We start from the raw sequence: 20000 nt of genomic DNA on the forward strand, positions 1-20000 counted from the left end.
TCTACATCGGGCAAATTTGGTTAATTCCTTATGTTATGCGCTGTATCTGCGATAATATCATCTCTTTCGATGGAGAAGGGGGGTATGCCCCCCTCTATTTCTACATCTAGGATCCGACTTGTATCATTGATAATAATAGGAACTGAACCATTATGGCAAAGAAAAGTTTGATTCATAGGGAGAAGAAGAGGCAAAAATTGGAACAAAAATATCATTTGATTCGTCGATCCTCAAAAAAGAAATAAGCAAAGTTCCGTCGTTGGTGAGAAATGGAAAATTCATGAAAGTTACAATCCTCACCACGAAATAGCGCACCCACACGTCTTCATCGACGTTGCTTTTCGACCGGAAGACCGAGCTAACTATCGAGACTTTGGACTATCCGGACACATACTTCGTGAAATGGTTCACGCATGTTTGTTGCCGGGGGCAACAAGATCAAGTTGGTAAGGATTAAAATATCCCTTACTTTTCTATTTATTTCTATGATCGATTTTCATTACAAAACCAATAAACCGGAAAAGGATGGATTATTTTGTGAAAGAATTTTTGGACCTATAAAAGTGGATTTGCGCTTGTGGAAATTATCAGTAATTGGAAATCAAAAGGAGGGCCCTAAATTTTGTGAACAATGCGGAGTTAATTTGTTGATTCTCGGATACGAAGATATCAAATGGGATACATAAGGCTGGCATGTCCAGTAACTCATGTATGGTATTTGAAACGTCTTCCTAGTTATATCCTAATCTTTTAGACAAACCTCTTAAAGAATTAGAGGTCTAGTATACTGCGATGTGTGATTTGATCGAAATTATTATTTTACAGATTAGGAATGAAAACTGTCATCCCATTCAATCGAATTGGGATGCCCTGGATCTGACATGTCTCTTGGGAAGAGTAACATGAAGCTCAGAATTATGGGCGTATTCAATACTCCCAAATAAAAAGGGAATTGGTCTATGGTCGAGTCAGTAAAAATAAATAACTAGGAATTTTGAGTTGTACCTCGTGAAAAAAAGACTTCTTTTTTTGTGGAATTAACCGTTCTCATTTCTTTTAGTTCTTTTAGAAAGAAATGAAATTATGTTCAAGGAAACAAATATGTCATGGTTGCAGGAGTCTATACATCGCATATAGGCTTGGCTTTAAGTTAAGGGCATCGTGGTATAATCGTCGAGTACCGCAGGACCTAAGAGATCGAATGGAAGGGTACATAGACAAGTAAATCCTTATGACACTCCTTTAATTTAAGAGGATTCAGCATTCGAGGAAGTAGACTACTCAAAATTTCACATTTCATTTATGTCCTAATTTTGAATTGAATAAAAATTAAGAAAATCTAAATCAATAAAGAAGAATCAATCAATGAAATGTTTCTTGGAACTTGAGTAAAGTAGACCTTTTGGGGGGTTCTAGAATTTGAAAGCGAGAACTCCTTTACTTTATCTTTATTTGGTGTAACTACTTGAGCCGGATGAGAGGAAACTCTCATGTCCGATTTTGAGGGGATCGCAGAACCCTATCCTAATTTTTCTTTTGCTAGGCCCATCGCTAAAAACCTACTTTCTTACGATTACGAGGTTCATTCGAATATGAAATTCAATCCTGGAAATACAGTATCCACTTTTTTACTACCCAAGGTTTCGATACATTTCGAAGTCGCGAAATTTCTACCGGAGCAGGTGCTATTCGAGAACAATTAGCCGATCTAGATTTGCGAATTCTTATCGATTATTCGGTGGTAGAATGGAAAGAATTAGGAGAAGAAGGCCTCACGGGTAATGAATGGGAAGATCGAAAAATTGGAAGAAGAAAGGATTTTTTGGTTAGACGCATGGAATTGGCTAAGCATTTTATTCGAACAAATATAGAACCAGAATGGATGGTTTTATGTCTATTACCGGTTCTTCCTCCCGAGTTGAGACCGATCATTCAGATAGATGGGGGTAAACTAATGAGTTCGGATATTAATGAACTCTATAGAAGAGTTATCTATCGAAATAATACTCTTACCGATCTATTAACAACAAGTAGATCTACGCCAGGAATTAGTAATGTGTCAGGAAAAATTGGTACAAGAAGCCGTGGATACACTTCTTGATAATGGAATCCGCGGACAACCAATGAGGACGGTCATAATAAGGTTTACAAGTCGTTTTCAGATGTAATTGAAGGCAAGAGGAAGATTTCGCGAGACTTTGCTTGGCAAACAGGTCGATTATTCAGGACGTTCTGTCATTGTTGTTGGCCCTCACTTTCATTACATCGCTGTGGATTGCCTCCGGAAATAGCAATAGAGCTTTTCCAGACATTTGTAATTCGCGGTCTAATTAGACAACATCTTGCTCCGAACATAGGAGTTGCTAAGGTAAAATTCGGGAAAAAGGGCCGATTGTATGGGAAATACTGCAAGAAGTTATGCGGGGACATCCTGTATTGCTGAATAGAGCGCCTACTCTGCATAGATTAGGTATACAGGCATTCCAACCTATTTTAGTGGAAGGACGCGCTATTTGTTTACATCCATTAGTTTGTAAGGGATTCAATGCAGACTTTGATGGGGATCAAATGGCAGTTCATGTACCTTTATCTTTAGAGGCGCAAGCGAGGCTCGTTTACTTATGTTTTCTCATATGAATCTCTTGTCTCCAGCTATTGGGGATCCCATTTCCGTACCTACTCAAGATATGCTTATTGGGCTCTATGTATTAACGAGTGGGAATCGTCGAGGTATTTGTGCGAATAGGTATAATCCATGGAATCGAAAAAGCTATCAAAATGAAAGAATTGACGATAATAACTATAAGTCTACAAGGGAGCCTTTTTTGTAATTCCTATGATGCGATTGGAGCTTATAGGCGAAAAGAATCAATTTAGATAGTCCTTTGTGGCTCCGGTGGCGACTAGAGCAATGCGTTATTGCTTCAAGAGAAGCTCCATCGAAGTTCACTATGAATCTTCGGGTACCTATCATAGATTTATGGACATTATCTAATAGTAGTAAGAGTTTAAAAAAAAATTCTTTATATACATTCAGAACCACTGTTGGTCATATTTCTCTTTACAGAAATCGAAGAAGCTATACAAGGGTTTTTTCAGGTACCATATGATACCCAATCATATGGTATCTAAGCTAAAATTCTATGACCAATATGAATTCAGGTCTCTCCGGTTCAACTGGACCCCAGTTCCTGACCGACTTTCTACCAAAATCAAGATCGAAAGAGTTTTCCAATCATTGACTCAAACCCATTGGCAGAAGTCCACTCAGCGGAATAAGGGGTATTTATGGGGAACGGACCAATCTGGTATTTCACAATAAAGTGATAGATGGAACTGCCATTAAACGACTTATTAGCAGATTAATAAATCACTTCAGATGGCATATACATCATCACATCCTGGATCAAGTAAAAGCTCTGGGTTTCCAGCAAGCCTGCTACATCCATTTCATTAGGATTGATGATCTTTTAACGATACCTTCTAAGGATGGCTAGTCCAAGATGCTGAACAACAAAGTTTGATTTTGGAAAAACACCATCATTTTGGGAATGTACGCGGTAGAAAAATTACGCCAATCAATTGAGATATGGTATGCTACAAGTGAATACGACAAGAAATGAATCCTAATTTTAGGATGACTGACCCGTTTAACCCATCCATATAATGTCTTTTCAGGAGCTAGAGAAATGCATCTCAAGTGCACAATTAGTAGGTATGAGAGGATTAATGTCGGATCCCCAAGGACAAATGATCATTTACCCATTCAAAGCAATTTACGCGAGGACTGTCTTTAACAGAATATATCATTTCTTGCTACGGAGCCCGAGGGTTGTGGATACCGCCGTACGAACATCAGATGCTGGATATCTTACGCGCAGACTTGTTGAAATGTAGTTCAACACATTGTTGTACGTAGAACAGATTGTGGCACCACCGAGGATTTCTGTGAGTCCTCAAAGGACCTTCCGGAAAGAATTTTATCAAACATTAATTGGTCGTGTATTAGCGGACGATATATATATGGGTCCGCAGTGCATTGCCATTCGAAATCAAGATATTGGGCTTGGGAAGCGTCGATCGATTCAGAGCCTTTCGGGCCAATATCTATTCGAACTCCTTTACTTGTGGAGTACATCTTGATTTGTCGATTATGTTATGGTCGGGCCCCTCATGGTGACCTGGTTGAATTGGGAGAGCTGGAGGTATTATTGCAGGGCAATCCATTGGAGAACCGAGAACCAACTAACATTAAGAACTTTTCATACGGCGGAGTATTTACAGGGGTACTGCAGAACATGTCAGAGCCTTTTAATGGAAAAATAAATTCAATGAGGTTGGTTCATCCTACACGCACGTCCACGGGCATCCTGCTTTTTATGTTATCGGGACTTGTATGTAATTATTGAGAGTGAAGATATTATACATAAAGTGACTATTCCACCAATTTTCTTTTAGTTCAAAACGATCAATATGTAGAATCAGAACAAGTGATTGCTGAGATTCGCGCGGGAACATACACTTTAAATTTGAAAGGGAGGTTCAAAAACATATTTATTCTGACTCAGAGGAAATGCTGGAGTACCGATGTGTACCATTCTTGAATTACATATAATGTCCATCTCTTACCAAAAACAAGCCATTTATGGATATTATCAGGGTTCATACAAATTCAGTGTAGTTCCTTTTCGCTCCACAAGGATCAAGATCAAATAAACATTCATTATCTTTCTGCCGAACGAAGATATATTTCTAGATTCTCAGTGAATAATGATCAAGTGAGACACAACTTATTTAGTTCAGATTTTCGGATAAAAGAAGGAAGTTTACGATTATTCAGAATTGAATCGAATAATAGGTACTGGGCATTGTGATTTCATATATTCTATTCTCCACGAGAATGCTGATTTATTATAGCAAAAGAGACGAAGAAATAGATTTATTATTCCATTTCAATTGATTCAAGACCAAGAAAAGAACTAATGCTACATTCCCATTCCGGTATCTCGATGAAATACCCAAATGGTATTTCCGTAGAAAAATATTCTTGCTTTTTTGATCCTCGATACAGAAGAAGAGTTCAGAATTACTAAATATGGGACTCTAGGGGCGCATTCAATCGTCAAAAGGGAGGTGTGATTGAGTATCGAGGAGTCAAGGTTAAGCAAAATACCAAATAAGTAGATCGATTTTTTCATTTCCGAGAAGTGCATATTTATCAGAATCTTCTTCCATAATGGTACGGAACAATAGTATCATTGGAGTAGATACCCCAATCACTAAATACAAGAAGCCAAGTGGGCGGATTGGTCGAAAAGAAGAAAAAAAGTTGAACTGAAAATTTTTCGGGTAATATCTATTTTCGGAGAAAGAGATAAGATATCTCGACACAGTGGCATCTTGATACCACCAGGAACAGGCAAAACAAACTCTAAGAATCAAAAAATTGAAAAAATGGATCTATGTCCAACGGATCACACCTACCAAGAAAAAGTATTTTGTTTTGGTTCGACCTGTAACCCCATATGAAATACCGGACGGTCTAAATTTAGTAACACTCTTCCCCAGGATCCATTTCAGGAAAAAGATAATATGCAACTTCAGGCTGTCAATTATATCCTTTATGGAAATGGCAAACCGACTCAGAATTTCTGACACAGATATTCAACTAGTTCGGACTTGTTTAGTGTTGAGTTGGGACCAAGACAACAAAAGTTCTTTCCCGAAAGGTCTGTGCTTCCTTGTTGAAATGGGACAAATGGTCTGATTCGAGATTTCCTAAGAATCGACTTAGTGAAATCTCATATTTTTATATCAGAAAAAATGATCCGTCAGGTTCAAATTGATTTCTGATAATAGGTCGAATCGTACCAATAAAATCCGTTTTATTCCATTTATTCCAACGCAAGGTTCAACAATCGTTTAGCCAAAATCACGGAACTATTCATGCGCTCTTGAACAGAAATAAGGAATCCCAATCTTTGATAATTTTGTCATCTAATTGTTTTCGCATGGGCCCATTCAACGATGTAAAATATCACAATGTGATAAAACAATCAATTAAAAGATCCTCTAATTCAATTAAAATTTATTGGGTCCTTTAGGAACAGCCCCAAAATTGCAATTTTATTCATCATTTTACCCTTTAATAACTCATAATCAGACCTCGGTAGCGAAATATTTTGAAACTTGACAATTTCAAAACAGGCTTTTCAAGTACTTAACTATTATTTAATAGCTGAAAATGGGAATTTATAATTTCGATCCATGCCGTAACATCTTTTGAATGCAGTCAATTTGAATTGGTATTTTCCCCATCATCATTATCATCATAATTATTGTGAAGAAACGTCCACAATAATTAGTCTTGAAACAGTTATTTGTGAAAATGTATGTATAGCAAAAGCGGACCACGCCTAAAATCAGGTCAAGTTTTTATTGTTTCAGCTGATTCTATAGTAATAAGATCAGCTAAGCCTTATTTGGCGACTCAGGAGCAACTGTCCATGGGCATTATGGAAACCCTTTACAGAAGGAGATACGTTAATTTTTTATATATGAAAAATCGAGATCTGGTGATATAACGCAGGTCTTCCAAAGTGGAACAAGTGTTAGAAGTGCGTTCGATTGATTCAATATCGATGAACCTAGAAAAGAATTGAGGTTGGAACAGATGTATAACAAGAATTCTTGGAATTCCTTGAGGATTCGTGATTGGTGCTGAGCTAACTATAGTGCAAAGTCGTCTCTCTTTGGTTAATAAGATCCAAGGTTTATCGATCTCAAATTTACAGATCCATAATAGGCATATAAAATATTGTACGTCAAATAACATCAAAGTATTGGTTTCAGAAGATGGAATGTCTAATGTTTTTTACAGGAACTGATTGGATTATTGCGAGCGGAACGAACGGGGCGTGCTTTAGAAGAAGCGATTTGTTATCGAGCCGTTTTATTAGGAATAACGAGCATCTCTGAACACTCAAGTTTTATATCTGAAGCAAGTTTTCAAGAAGCTCGAGTTTTAGCAAAAGCTGCTCTCGGGGTCGTATCGATTGGTTGAAAGGCCTGAAAGAAAACGTTGTGCTTGGGGTATGATACCCGCCGGTACCGGATTCAAGGATTAGTGCACCGGTCACGCAACATAACAACATTCTTTTGGAAACAAAAAAGAATTTCTTCAGGGAGAAATAGAGATATTTTCTTCACCACCAGAATTATTTGACTCTGCATTTCAAACAATTTACATGATACATCAGGCCGCTCTTTTATAGGTATAGAATTTAATGATTCTTAAGATAATTTATTTGTGGTCATTTGAGGTTGTTAATTTGTTAATAGTAATAAAGGAATAACGAATAAGAAAGTAATGGCTTGGCTCGTGGATAAACGACCAATCCCAGTAGAAGAAGGTTCCATTGGAACTATTATTTATTCAGAGTGTCTTGTCTCTCTTTTTTACTTAAAAAAGAGAGAAGAAAAGAAGTGCAAACAGAAATGGCGAAGATATTGGAACATAAATTTGGAAGAGATGTTGGAAGCAGGGAGTTCATTTTGGTCATGGTACTAGGAAATGGAATCCTAGAATGGCACCATATATCTCTACAAAACGTAAGGTATTCATATTACAAATCTGACTAGAACGCTCGTTTTTATCAGAAGCTTGTGATTTAGTTTTGATGCAGCAAGTAAGGAAAACAATTCTTAATTTGGTACCAAAATAAAGCCGCTGATTCGGTGGCGCAGGCTGCAATAAGGGCTCAGTGTCATTATGTTAATAAAAATGGCTCGGTGGTATGTTAACAAATTGGCCCACTACAGAAACGAGGCTTCATAAGTTCAGGGACTTGAGAACAGAACAAAGACGGGGACTCAGCCGTCTTCGAAAGAGATGCAGCTATGTTGAAGAGACAATTATCTCGCTTTACAAACATATCTGGGCGGGATTAAATATATGACAGATTGCCTGATATTGTAATCATCGTTGATCAGCAAGAAGAATATACGGCTCTGCGAGAATGTATCACTTTAGAATTCCAACAATTTGTTTAATCGATACAAATAGCGATCCCGATCTCGCAGATATTTCGATTCCAGCAAATGATGACGCTATAGCTTCAATTCGATTAATTCTTAACAAATTAGTAGTCGCAATTTGTGAGGGTCGTTCTTATATACGAAATCATGATTAATAATAAGATAAATAAATTCTTTTTGGAACTACATAGATCTATGGAACTTTTTGGAACTACATAGATCTATGGAATCGATTAATATATCCTGAATCGCACAAAAGAGATAAAAAACTGTGAATATTGTGTGATTAGTTTCGTCGGTGTCAAAAATATAGAATTTGAGTAGCAAGAAGATTGAATCAAAATAATTCCTTTTTTAAGTAAAGTTCTATTTCTGTCAGAGGGCAATATGAATGGTATATCAAACGCACTAAACGGGTTATACGATATCTCTTGTGGAAGTAGGCCAACATTTCTATTGGCAAATAGCAGGTTTCAAGTCCATGCCCAAGTACTTACCTCTTGGGTTAATTGCTATCTTATTAGGTTCCGCCGTTATCGCTGTTCGGAATCCACAAACCATTCCACCTCCGGTCAAAATTTCTTCGAATATGTTCTTGAATTCATTCGAGACGTAAGCAAAACTCAGATTGGAGAGAATATGGTCCATGGGTTCCCTTTATTGGAACTATGTTTCTATTTATTTTTGTTTCTAACTGGTCGGGTGCTCTGTTACCTTGGAAAATCATACAATTACCTCATGGAGAGTTAGCCGCACCCACGAATGATATAAATACTACTGTTGCTTTAGCTTTACTCACGTCAGTAGCATATTTCTATGCGGGTCTTTCAAAAAAAGGATTAGTATTTCAGTAAATACATTCAACCCCTCCAATTCTTTACCTATTAACATTTTAGAGAGTTTCACAAAACCCTTATCCTTAGTTTCGACTTTTCAGAATATATTAGCTGATGAATTAGTAGTTGTTGTTCTTGTTTCTTTAGTACCTTCAGTCGTCCTATACCTGTCATGTTCCTTGGATTATTTACAAGTGGGATTCAAGCTCTTATTTTTGCAACTTTAGCTGCGCTTATAAGCGAATCCATGGAGGGTCATCATTGACTAGTTTTGTTTTGAAATAGTCTAGCCCTTTTTTAGCAACTTGGTCCAATCAATGTATGCGCAACTCAAGATAATCTACTTGCTTAGGGACCATAAATATACAAATACGACGATCTGAGTAATAACAATTACGATATTGAAATTGTAATAAAGAAGAGATCTAATTGAAAGATCTTTTCCTAAAATTCAGGTTGGTCCATTTTTTATTACTTATATTTATATATTACCTTCGATCAATATTATCAAATCAATATTATATCTTGATATTGTTTTTGTTTATTCAATTTCAATATTATGAGTCCTAATTAGAATAGGAATTCTTATGGTATCAATTTAGGGTCTATGATTTTAAAAAGCTGTTCTTTATATAGATATAGATGATTCCCATTTCAGTCGATTTCTTCATTCAATTCAATGATTGACCAAAGAAATTTTTTTCATAAATAATAAAATAAATTGCATGAACTTAGCTCAATCAAATACTGATATTGATGTTTTATTTCTATACAATAATTTTGGTCAATAGATTCGTCCATTTAGATTGTATCCATGTGAGATAATGCTAAATAAAAATAAAAGGAAGAGACGAATTTACATTACAAAAAACGATATAAAAAAAAATGATTAGGAAAAAAGGGGTAAAATTAGGTATATGGAATCTAATGGCTATAAGACAGCTCTTGTCTATCCTTTGAGGAATAATTCTAGAATCAATTGAATCTAAGACATGAATAGTTGGTTTACGTTATAAGAAACACATGTATATGGGATATTAGATATTGACTAGTTATATACGAACATATTGACTAGTTATACGAACTCAAAATATATCTAATCAACCTACTACTGTGGAGTTAGATAGGTATTCCAATAGAAGAATAGAAGTTCCTCTGTTTCGTCTTTGCTTTGATTGAACGAATAAAGAGATAAAATAAAGACAAAACGAAGAAGAATTCAAAGCAAAGAATGGGTTGGAAAAGAAAGGGAAGAACAAAGTATGTGCGGATTCAAAAAATCTAGTGGATGGGACCTAAAAAGATGTCGAAATAGTTCTGACGGTTCAATAATCTTCTCACTTCCATTCGAGTTCTTGAATTACTTCGGCAGGTTGAATCTTAGCGATGGAATAATATAATTAAGTCAAAATTCATTGGATGATTGTATCATTAACCATTTCTTTATTTTGGTGCGAGGAACTTATCATGAATCCACTGATTTCTGCCGCTTCCGTTATTGCTGCTGGGTTGGCTGTCAGGCGCTTCTGTTGGACCTGGGTTGGTCAAGGTACTGCTGCAGGCCAAGCTGTAGAAGAATATCATGAGACAACCCGAGGCGGAGGAAAATACGAGTACTTTATTACTTAGTTTGGCTTTTATGGAAGCTTTAACAATTTATGGGCTGGTTGTAGCATTGGCACTCTTATTTGAATCCTTTGTTTAATCCTATAAACATGAGAATTTTGTATTTTTTCTTATTTTGGCTTGGGACTTACTCCTCGCTTTTCGAATTCTATCAAGATTTCACCCTACAATTAATTATTCGTTGGGACAATAATCCATGGGAAGGATTAATTTGAGGATGAGAATTATCACCACTCCTTTCTTCCTTCCCTTCTTAGTTCAAGAAGACCTATTTCTCATTTATTGTTTAAAGAGTATTGCAACGAATGAGGTATTTTGCCATTGACATGAAACCTGCCCTAATTCTAATAAATTATTATTATTGAAATTTCAATTGAAAAATACATTTCTAGCTAACTAGATAAATAGAATATATTTTTGACTCCGTTTAGACATAGGTAAATGAAAATTCATTATTTATGAATAATTTTATAAAAATTTAATAATTTATTAAAACAAAAAAAATACATAGAATTAGAATAATTAGAATAATATAAATATGATAGAATAGAATAAATGGAAAGAGTCAAAAGCGATATAATACAAAAAAAAAGAACTTTTTTTAGTCTATCTAAAATAAAATAGGAGATCATGAAAAATGTAACCGATTCTTTCGTTTCCTTGGGTCACTGGCCATCCGCCGGGAGTTTCAGGTTAATACCGATATTTTAGCAACAAATCAATAAATCTAAGTGTAGTCCTTGGTGTATTGATCTTTTTGGAAGGAGTGTGCGAGTTGTTTATTTCAAGAATAGGCTGGATTCACCCAGTTGTACTTTTCATTATAACTAGGAAAGAAAAGAGTGCATGATCCACAAATTACTTCTGAATAAATTTTAAAAATCATATTATAGAACCATAGCATTTCGTGATTCATTGGTACATCGACTTTGATTCTCTATTAACCAATAATCTGGGACCATTAACATGGTTAAGGCCAAACCCGTTTGAAGTTCAGATGCAGCAGGTACTCTTTCTACTACTATGTTACTAAATAGAAATATTTTCAAAACAAAATGTTTTTCGATATAAAACACTCATGTCGATAAAACGATTTGAGCCCCTTTTCAATGCTGAATCGATGACCTATGTATAAAGGAAAATTCTTTGAATTTGAAGAAAAAAAAACAACTTTGCTGACAATTACAATTATACATTATACAATTCTAAGTACAATTAGAAATTCCAAATTATGTAACTTTTTTTATTATTTTTTTTTATTATACTTTTAGTTTTTTGATATATTTTCTATTTTGGTCAGAAGAATCCTCCAATATTCTGGTCTTGGATTAGTAATCAGTTTCTATATTTGGAATATGAATAGAGACGAGAGGAGAGGTAAGCTCATTACATTAGAAAAAAGATATTGAATTAATTCCCAATAAATAAAATAATTGAGCGTGAGAGCCAAATGAATCAAAGGTTCATGTTTGGTTCAGGAAGGGATCATGGAATTTTGAAATAAAAAAATGAATGGAAAGATAATCTACTTTCATTAAGTGATTTATTAGATAATCGAAAAGAGGATCTTGAATACTATTCGAAATTCAGAAGAACTACGCGGGGGGCTATTGAACGGCTGGAAAAGGCCCGGGCCGCTTACAAATAAATGGAAGGCGGATCAGTTTCAGTGAATGGATACTCTGAGATAGAACGAAAAGAATTGATTTGATTAATTCAACTTATAAGATTTTGGAACAATTAAAATTACAAAAATGAAACCATTTATTTTGAACAACAATTAATCAAATCCGACAACGGGTTTTCCAACAAGCTTTACAAGGAGCTCTAGGAACTCTGAATAGTTCTTTAAACAACGAGTTACATTTACGCATTAGCGCTAATATTGGCTTGTTTGGGGTGATGAAAAATAACTGATTAGCCCTTTTTTTACCTTTTACTTTATTGTGATTGTAGGCATTATTTTTTCTTCAAAAAATAATTAGGAAATACTCATTAACTATTAGAGCCGACATTAGTAATATTATCCGTGAACGTATTGAGCAATATAATAAGTAAAAGATTGTAAATACTGGTACCGTCCTTCAAGTGGGCGACGGCATTGCTCGTATTCATGGTCTTGATGAAGTAATGGCAGGTGAATTAGTAGAATTTGAAGAGGTACCATAGGCATTGCCCTCAATTTGGAATCAAATAATGTTGGTATTAATGGGTGACGGTTTGATGATACAAGAGGAAGTTCTGTAAAGCAACAGGAAAAATTGCTCAGATACCAGTGAGTGAGGCTTATTGGGTCGTGTTATAAATGCCTAGCTAAGCCTATTGACGGTCAGGTGAAATTTCAGCTTCTGAATCTCAGTTAATTGAATCTCCTGCCCCAGGTATTATTTCGAGACGTTCCGTTTATGAGCCTCTTCAGGACTTATTGCTATTGATTCGATGATCCCTATAGGACGTGGTCAGCGAGAATTAATTATTGGGGATAGACAGACCGGTAAAACAGCAGTAGCCACGGATACGATTCTCAATCAGCAAGGGCAAAATGTAATATGTGTTATGTAGCTATTGGTCAAAAGCATCTTCTGTGGCTCAGGTGGTGACCACTTTCCAGAAAGGGGCGATGGAGTACACATTGTGGTAGCCAAACGGCGGATTCCCAACTACATTACAATACCTCGCTCCTATACAGGAGCTGCTTTGGCTGAATATTTTATGTATCGTGAACGACACACCTTAATCATTTATGATGATCTTTCCAAGCAAGCACAGGCTTATCGCAAATGTCTCTTCTATTACGAAGACCGCCGGGTCGTGAAGCTTATCCAGGAGATGTTTTTATTTGCATTCGCGCCTTTTAGAAAGAGCCGCTAAATCAAGTTCTCAGTTAGGTGAAGGAAGTATGACTGCTTTACCATAGTTGAGACCCAGTCAGGAGACGTTTCGGCGTATATTCCTACTAATGTGATTTCCATTACAGATGGACAAATATTCTTATCCGCCGATCTATTCAATGCTGGAATCAGACCTGCTATTAATGTGAGAGTTTCCGTCTCCAGAGTAGGATCGGCGGCTCAAATTAAAGCTATGAAACAAGTCGCTGGTAAATCAAAATTGGAATTGGCCCAATTCGCCGAATTAAAAGCCTTGCACAATTTGCTTCTGATCTCGATAAAGCTACTCAGAATCAATTGGCACGAGGTCAACGATTACGTGAGTTGCTTAAACAATCCCAATCAGCTCCTCTTACGGTGGCAGAACAGATAAGTACTATTTATACCGGAACGAATGGTTATCTTGATTCATTAGAAATTGGACAAGTGAAATTTCTCGTTGAGTTACGTACTTACTTAAAACAGAATAAACCTCAGTTCAAGAAATCATATCTTCTACAAGACATTCACTGAGAAGCGGAAACGCTTTTGAAAGACGCTATTCAGGACCAAATGGAACGTTTTCGACTTCAGAACAATTATAAATGAAAATTCTAACTTAATGGAATATAGAAATCGATTCAAATTGCGTCCAATAGGATTTGAACCTATACCAAGGTTTGAAGACCTCTCCTATCCATTAGACAATGGACGCTTTTCATTACGATTTTTGACATTTTGACTTTTTTCTCTTGTTCGGTTTTCTTTTCTCTTGGTTGGAAAAACTAAAGAACATGTGAAAAATTGTATTATTAGGAATTGCGGATTTATTAATTCAATTCAATGATGCTAATGCATCGTTGAATTGAATAATAAATATTCAAATAGATAGAATAGATAGAATTCGAATATCGAGCGGGTGGCAGGAATCGAACCCATCGTTAACTGGAAGGCTAGGGTTATAGTCGACGTTGATTCATTATTTTAGCGTCTCTAATTCAAAACCGAACATGAAATTTTGGTTTCATTCGGCTCCTTTATGGAAGATGGATAAATAAAAAAAATAAATAAAATAGAATATAAATAAGATAAAGATAAGGCAGGAACGAAATGAAATAAAATTTGGCCATAACATCTATGTTAGCTTTTCTGTCTGAATGCATTCAAAACAATTCCTTTCTAGATGATCCTTCTAGAAGAATGGGATTAGAATAGAACAATTTTCTAGTTACTTCGTTCTCTATTTCTATTTGAGAAAATCCTTAGGAAAAGCATTTTGTTTCCGCCGAGCTAAAACAAGATGTAAATGTCTCTAGTAAACCAAGTTATCGTTTAATAGCTATTTTGCTTCAATCTATCCCATCAAAAATTGAAGATTTAGTTACGATTAGAAATACACTTTTCTATCTTTATCCATGGATCTTTTCCTCATACTTATTCAATTGGAAGTATTGATCCAATTGAAAAAAATTATGTTTCGTAATTTCATAATCCAATTTTCAATTTTTAGTTAGAATATAATTTTAAAATTATTTAATTGGCCTGGATCCAAATCACGAGAATGTATTTCTTCCTCAAATCTTTCGTTGAGAGGTAAAGTTAAATCCTTTTAAGAAATAAAGTTTTTGCTCGGAATATGAATCAAACCGAGGACCCCTTAACTCTTAGGGATTAATAGAACGAATCACACTTTTACCACTAAACTATACCCGCTACAATGCGATTATTGTATTTATTGTATATTTATTATATAAATATAAAGGACCCTTTGTCAAACAGAAATTGGGCGTAATCAAGATAGGATTACAAGATAGGAGCCTAAAATCCAAAATTAGGGCCTTGCCACCTTTTGTCAGAAGACTTGTGTTATAGGTTTTTGATAGACAGGATTCGACAAAGGACTTAGTCATAACATAAATAACATAAAAATGGATTGAAAAATCCATAGTTTTTTTATTATTTATTCTAGTTATTCTAGTAAAATAAAAAATAAATGAAATAAAAGAAGGAAAAGAAAAAAGAATAGAAATAATATTTTGATTCTATATCATAGGAACGGAAATAGGACTTCTTCCGCTTCTGATTGTTGATTCAATGCAATAACAAGATTTTTTATTACAACAAGCCAATCGCAGAATCATAGAAAAATGAGTTATTTGAGTTGAAAATAAAAATAGGCCCGGCCAGGTACTGCAAGAGCCGGTCCGTGAAAATTGGAAAGAAAAGTCCTTTTGCGCGAAATCAAGCGATATTCTTTCTTTTTTGTTATTTGAGATATTTCTTTAGAGCCATTGTTTTATTTAAAAATATAAATGATATAGAATATAATATAAATGAAATGGAATTACTGATAAAAGTTCTATATCTCTATAGAAAAGTTGGATATAGCTATATAATCAATCTATCTAATAATAATAAAATTTAGAATCTATATATCTATGGATTAATAATACTATAGATAAATAATAATCTATATATAATCTATATAAGTAAAAGGGCTTTTTCAAGCCTTTCTTTTGCGATGCTGTAACATAATTATCTTTTCTCAATTAGGAGATGGCTGAGTGGACTAAAGCGTCGGATTGCTAATCCGTTGTGCGATTATTCGTACCGAGGTTCGAATCCTCTCTTTCCGTTTCGGTTTTGGTAGTGGAATAGATCAAATCCTAATACCATTTCTAAAAATGAAACAAGGAACTCTCCTTTTTTATTCTTCGCGTCAGGATTACGTCCCGGATCATTAGATGGAATCCGAAGATGAAGAGAGAAACAAAGAATATTACTACAGTGTAAACAAAGAGTTTAAGAGTAAGCATTACACAATCTCCAGAGCATTTTTGGAAAAGAAGAGAATAGATTCCCGTTTTATACCACATATCCTATTTTGTTTGATTTTGACACCAAGAAATAAAGTGATTTCTAAATTTCTAGAAATCAAAATTTTCAAATTCACTTGTAATAAGAGTTGAGTTTTCATTACAAAAAAATTCTCATACCAACAATTATATATTGTGGCGGACTCTAATCTAAATAGGGTTCTTCGGCGAAAAGGTCAGAATGAAAATGGGATGATCCCGATTTATCAGGGCTATCCAAAATTTCAATCTTTGAATTGAGGTTCGTTCATAGTGTAAGACTTATCTGATCTTTTCAATTGTTAGAATTTTTTCTTGAATCACTCATGAATTTTCTAGGACAGTATTAAGGATCTCATCGAAACTTACAGCAGCTTGCCAAACAAAGGCTAAGAGAAAAAAGAACAGGTATTACTGGCATAAAATCTACGATTGGATTCAAAAAGCATAGGCCTCAGGCAATTTGGCGAATAAAAACTACTCGAAAAGGCAAATTAAAACAGATACAGATCAAATTAAAGATATTAAGCATAACAAAATTTTGTTCTTGAGATAATTTTGATTGAGTTATTAATATGTTTTTGATATAAGGAAAAAAATGAAGAAAGGAAAATAGGCAGACTAAACTTCTGAACTCACCCAATCAAAAACCTTCAATTCTTACAAGAATGAAGAAATCATACTTTCATACAATATCTTAATTGAATTCTATGTAATGATCAATAAATTCGATTTAATTCTCTATCCATACGTGTGCAAAATCGTAACAAGAATCTATTCCATAGCTATAGCTATTTGGAACTGGAATTGACGAACAAGAATACCATATTAGTGTTTAGTAGTTTCAAATAGAAATCTAAATGGGGCGTGGCCAAGTGGTAAGGCAACGGGTTTTGGTCCCGCTATGGAGGTTCGAATCCTTCCGTCCCAGAGCATACTCTATTTATATATCAGAATAACCATATCCGAATCTAAATTGCTCTTTTTGTTTTAATAACTTCTTTCTAACAGTCAAGTATTGGAGAAATGTGATTCTTGCTTTTGATTTTAATGATTTCTTAAGATTGGCACTCGAACAACTGTGAGATTGCTGGATCTATTCTACCGAGTTATTTGATCTATCAGGTTGTTGAAGATGCAGTAGATTCAAAAGATTAGTTTATTTGTGTTATTTATAATATTCGTGATATTATTAGTATTTTCAATATTATTATTAATGATATTCTTTATTTTATTTTTTTATTAGAATCGAAAAGTTTAATTAGAATGAAAAGTATAATAAAAGTTTAAAAAATAAAAAATATTGCATTCAGACAATCATACAATATAGGTAGTTTGAATTCTTATTGAGGCTTTTCTTCCTAAATTATTTATTTATTTCATATAGCATATAGAAAATTGATTTCATATAGAAAGTATAGATAGATTACTATGTATCGACTAGACAATGACTATTCATGATTCCATAATTGAATCAATGCTCCAAACTAGAGGAATGTTATGGTAAAACTTCGTTTGAAACGATGTGGTAGAAAGCAACGTGCGACTTGAAGGACATGATCAGCTGTGGATGTCAAAACCCACCACTTTCCGTTATGTAGAAATGAAGGTGCTTTTTGCTCGACATCCTTTGTTCTATTATAATCCGTCTTTTTGTTGGGTTGTAATGTAAATAGTACAGGATGGAGCTCGAAGAGAAACATCCATTTTTCAGGGGCCAGGATCTAGGGTTAGTTAATGGAAATCAATAAGTTGGAACAACTTCGTAAGTCTATTTGTGATATAGAAATCGAAAGGATCCGATTCAAACTATTTTCAAATCAAAAAGAAAAGTTGTTGGAATTGGTAAAACTCTTTCGATCAAAGTATATCATGCGAATTAATCGTTCATATGATTCTTTGATAGAAAAAAAAGAGAAAAAAAGGGCATGTTGCTGCCATTTTGAAATGATTTAATATCGCCAAGTAATGTTTAAACCCAATGATTCAAGGCAAAGATAAAAGATCCTAGAACAAAATACCTTTTCCATTTTCTCAACAACTAGATTAAAATGAAGAATCGAAATAGATTCTAAGCAGAGACAAACAAAAAAGGGTTAGAACCACTCAATAAAAGAATGCCTAAGGTTTTTGAGCATTTTGAGGATTATTTGACTTGAGTTATGAGAGTACGAATGCTTTTTCTTCTTTTTTTTCGAAAAAAAGACGAGTTAAATATCTAATTGATTTGCTGGTTTATGGATCTTTTGACATGCTAATTCCATTTATAATTCCATACATAGACATAACTTTAAATTAATCATTTTTTCTCGAGGTACGAGGAAAACTTCTTATACGTTTCTAGGGGGTATTATTTAACTACATCTATCCCAATGAGCCGTTTATCGAATCGTTGCAATTGATGTTCGATCGAAGAGAGGAAGAGATCTTCGAAAAGTGGGTTTTATGATCCGATAAATAATCAAACCTATTTAAATGTTCCGCCATTCTCTATTTCCTTGAAAAAGGCTCAACCCACAGCAACTGTTCATGATATTTTAAAGAAGGCGGGGTTTTACAGAACTTACTCTTAATCAAACAAAATTCACTAATGAAATCCAAAAGAGGTGTGGATGATTCATATCTAGCTTTGTATAAATTTTCTTTATTATTTCCTCCCCTCTTTTGGTCTATTCAGACTTTTCTTTTTAAAATTTATTATTCATTTCTTATTCCTTTGCTAAGACTTTGATGGGGATCAAATGGCAGTTCATGTACCTTTATCTTTAGAGGCGCAAGCGAGGCTCGTTACTTATGTTTTCTCCATGTGAATCTCTTGTCTCAGCTATTGGGGATCCATTTCCGTACCTACTCAAGATATGCTTATTGGGCTCTATGTATTAACGAGTGGAATCGTCGAGTATTTGTGCGAATAGGTATAATCCATGGAATCGAAAAGCTATCAAAATGAAAAAATTGACGATAATAACTATAAGTCTACAAGGAGCCTTTTTTTGTAATTCCTATGATGCGATTGGAGCTTATAGGCGAAAGAATCAATTTAGATAGTCCTTTGTGGCTCCGGTGGCGACTAGAGCAATGCGTTATTGCTTCAAGAGAAGCTCCATCGAAGTTCACTATGAATCTTCGGGTACCTATCATAGATTTATGGACATTATCTAATAGTAGTAAGAGTTTAAAAAAAAATTCTTTATATACATTCAGAACCACTGTTGGTCATATTTCTCTTTACAGAAATCGAAGAAGCTATACAAGGGTTTTTTCAGGTACCATATGATACCCAATCATATGGTATCTAAGCTAAAATTCTATGACCAATATGAATTCAGGTCTCTCCGGTTCAACTGGACCCCAGTTCCTGACCGACTTTCTACCAAAATCAAGATCGAAAGAGTTTTCCAATCATTGACTCAAACCCATTGGCAGAAGTCCACTCAGCGGAATAAGGGGTATTTATGGGGAACGGACCAATCTGGTATTTCACAATAAAGTGATAGATGGAACTGCCATTAAACGACTTATTAGCAGATTAATAAATCACTTCAGATGGCATATACATCATCACATCCTGGATCAAGTAAAAGCTCTGGGTTTCCAGCAAGCCTGCTACATCCATTTCATTAGGATTGATGATCTTTTAACGATACCTTCTAAGGATGGCTAGTCCAAGATGCTGAACAACAAAGTTTGATTTTGGAAAAACACCATCATTTTGGGAATGTACGCGGTAGAAAAATTACGCCAATCAATTGAGATATGGTATGCTACAAGTGAAT

The 20000-nt window shown here is 34.8% G+C and overlaps 3 pseudogenes; all 3 read left to right on the forward strand.

The window, feature by feature from the left end:
* The window catches only part of LOC128288524 (photosystem I P700 chlorophyll a apoprotein A2-like), a 2358-nt pseudogene extending 2149 nt beyond the window's left edge, over positions 1-209 (forward strand).
* Positions 210-8424: 8215 nt separating this feature from the next.
* On the forward strand, positions 8425-9138 carry LOC128288527 (ATP synthase subunit a, chloroplastic-like; annotated as a pseudogene).
* A 1202-nt stretch (positions 9139-10340) lies between these two features.
* LOC128288517 (ATP synthase subunit alpha, chloroplastic-like) lies at positions 10341-13978 on the forward strand (annotated as a pseudogene).
* Positions 13979-20000: the final 6022 nt, after the last annotated feature.

This window comes from Gossypium arboreum, unplaced genomic scaffold, assembly GCF_025698485.1.
Source record: "Gossypium arboreum isolate Shixiya-1 unplaced genomic scaffold, ASM2569848v2 Contig00229, whole genome shotgun sequence".
Taxonomy (NCBI): domain Eukaryota; kingdom Viridiplantae; phylum Streptophyta; class Magnoliopsida; order Malvales; family Malvaceae; genus Gossypium; species Gossypium arboreum.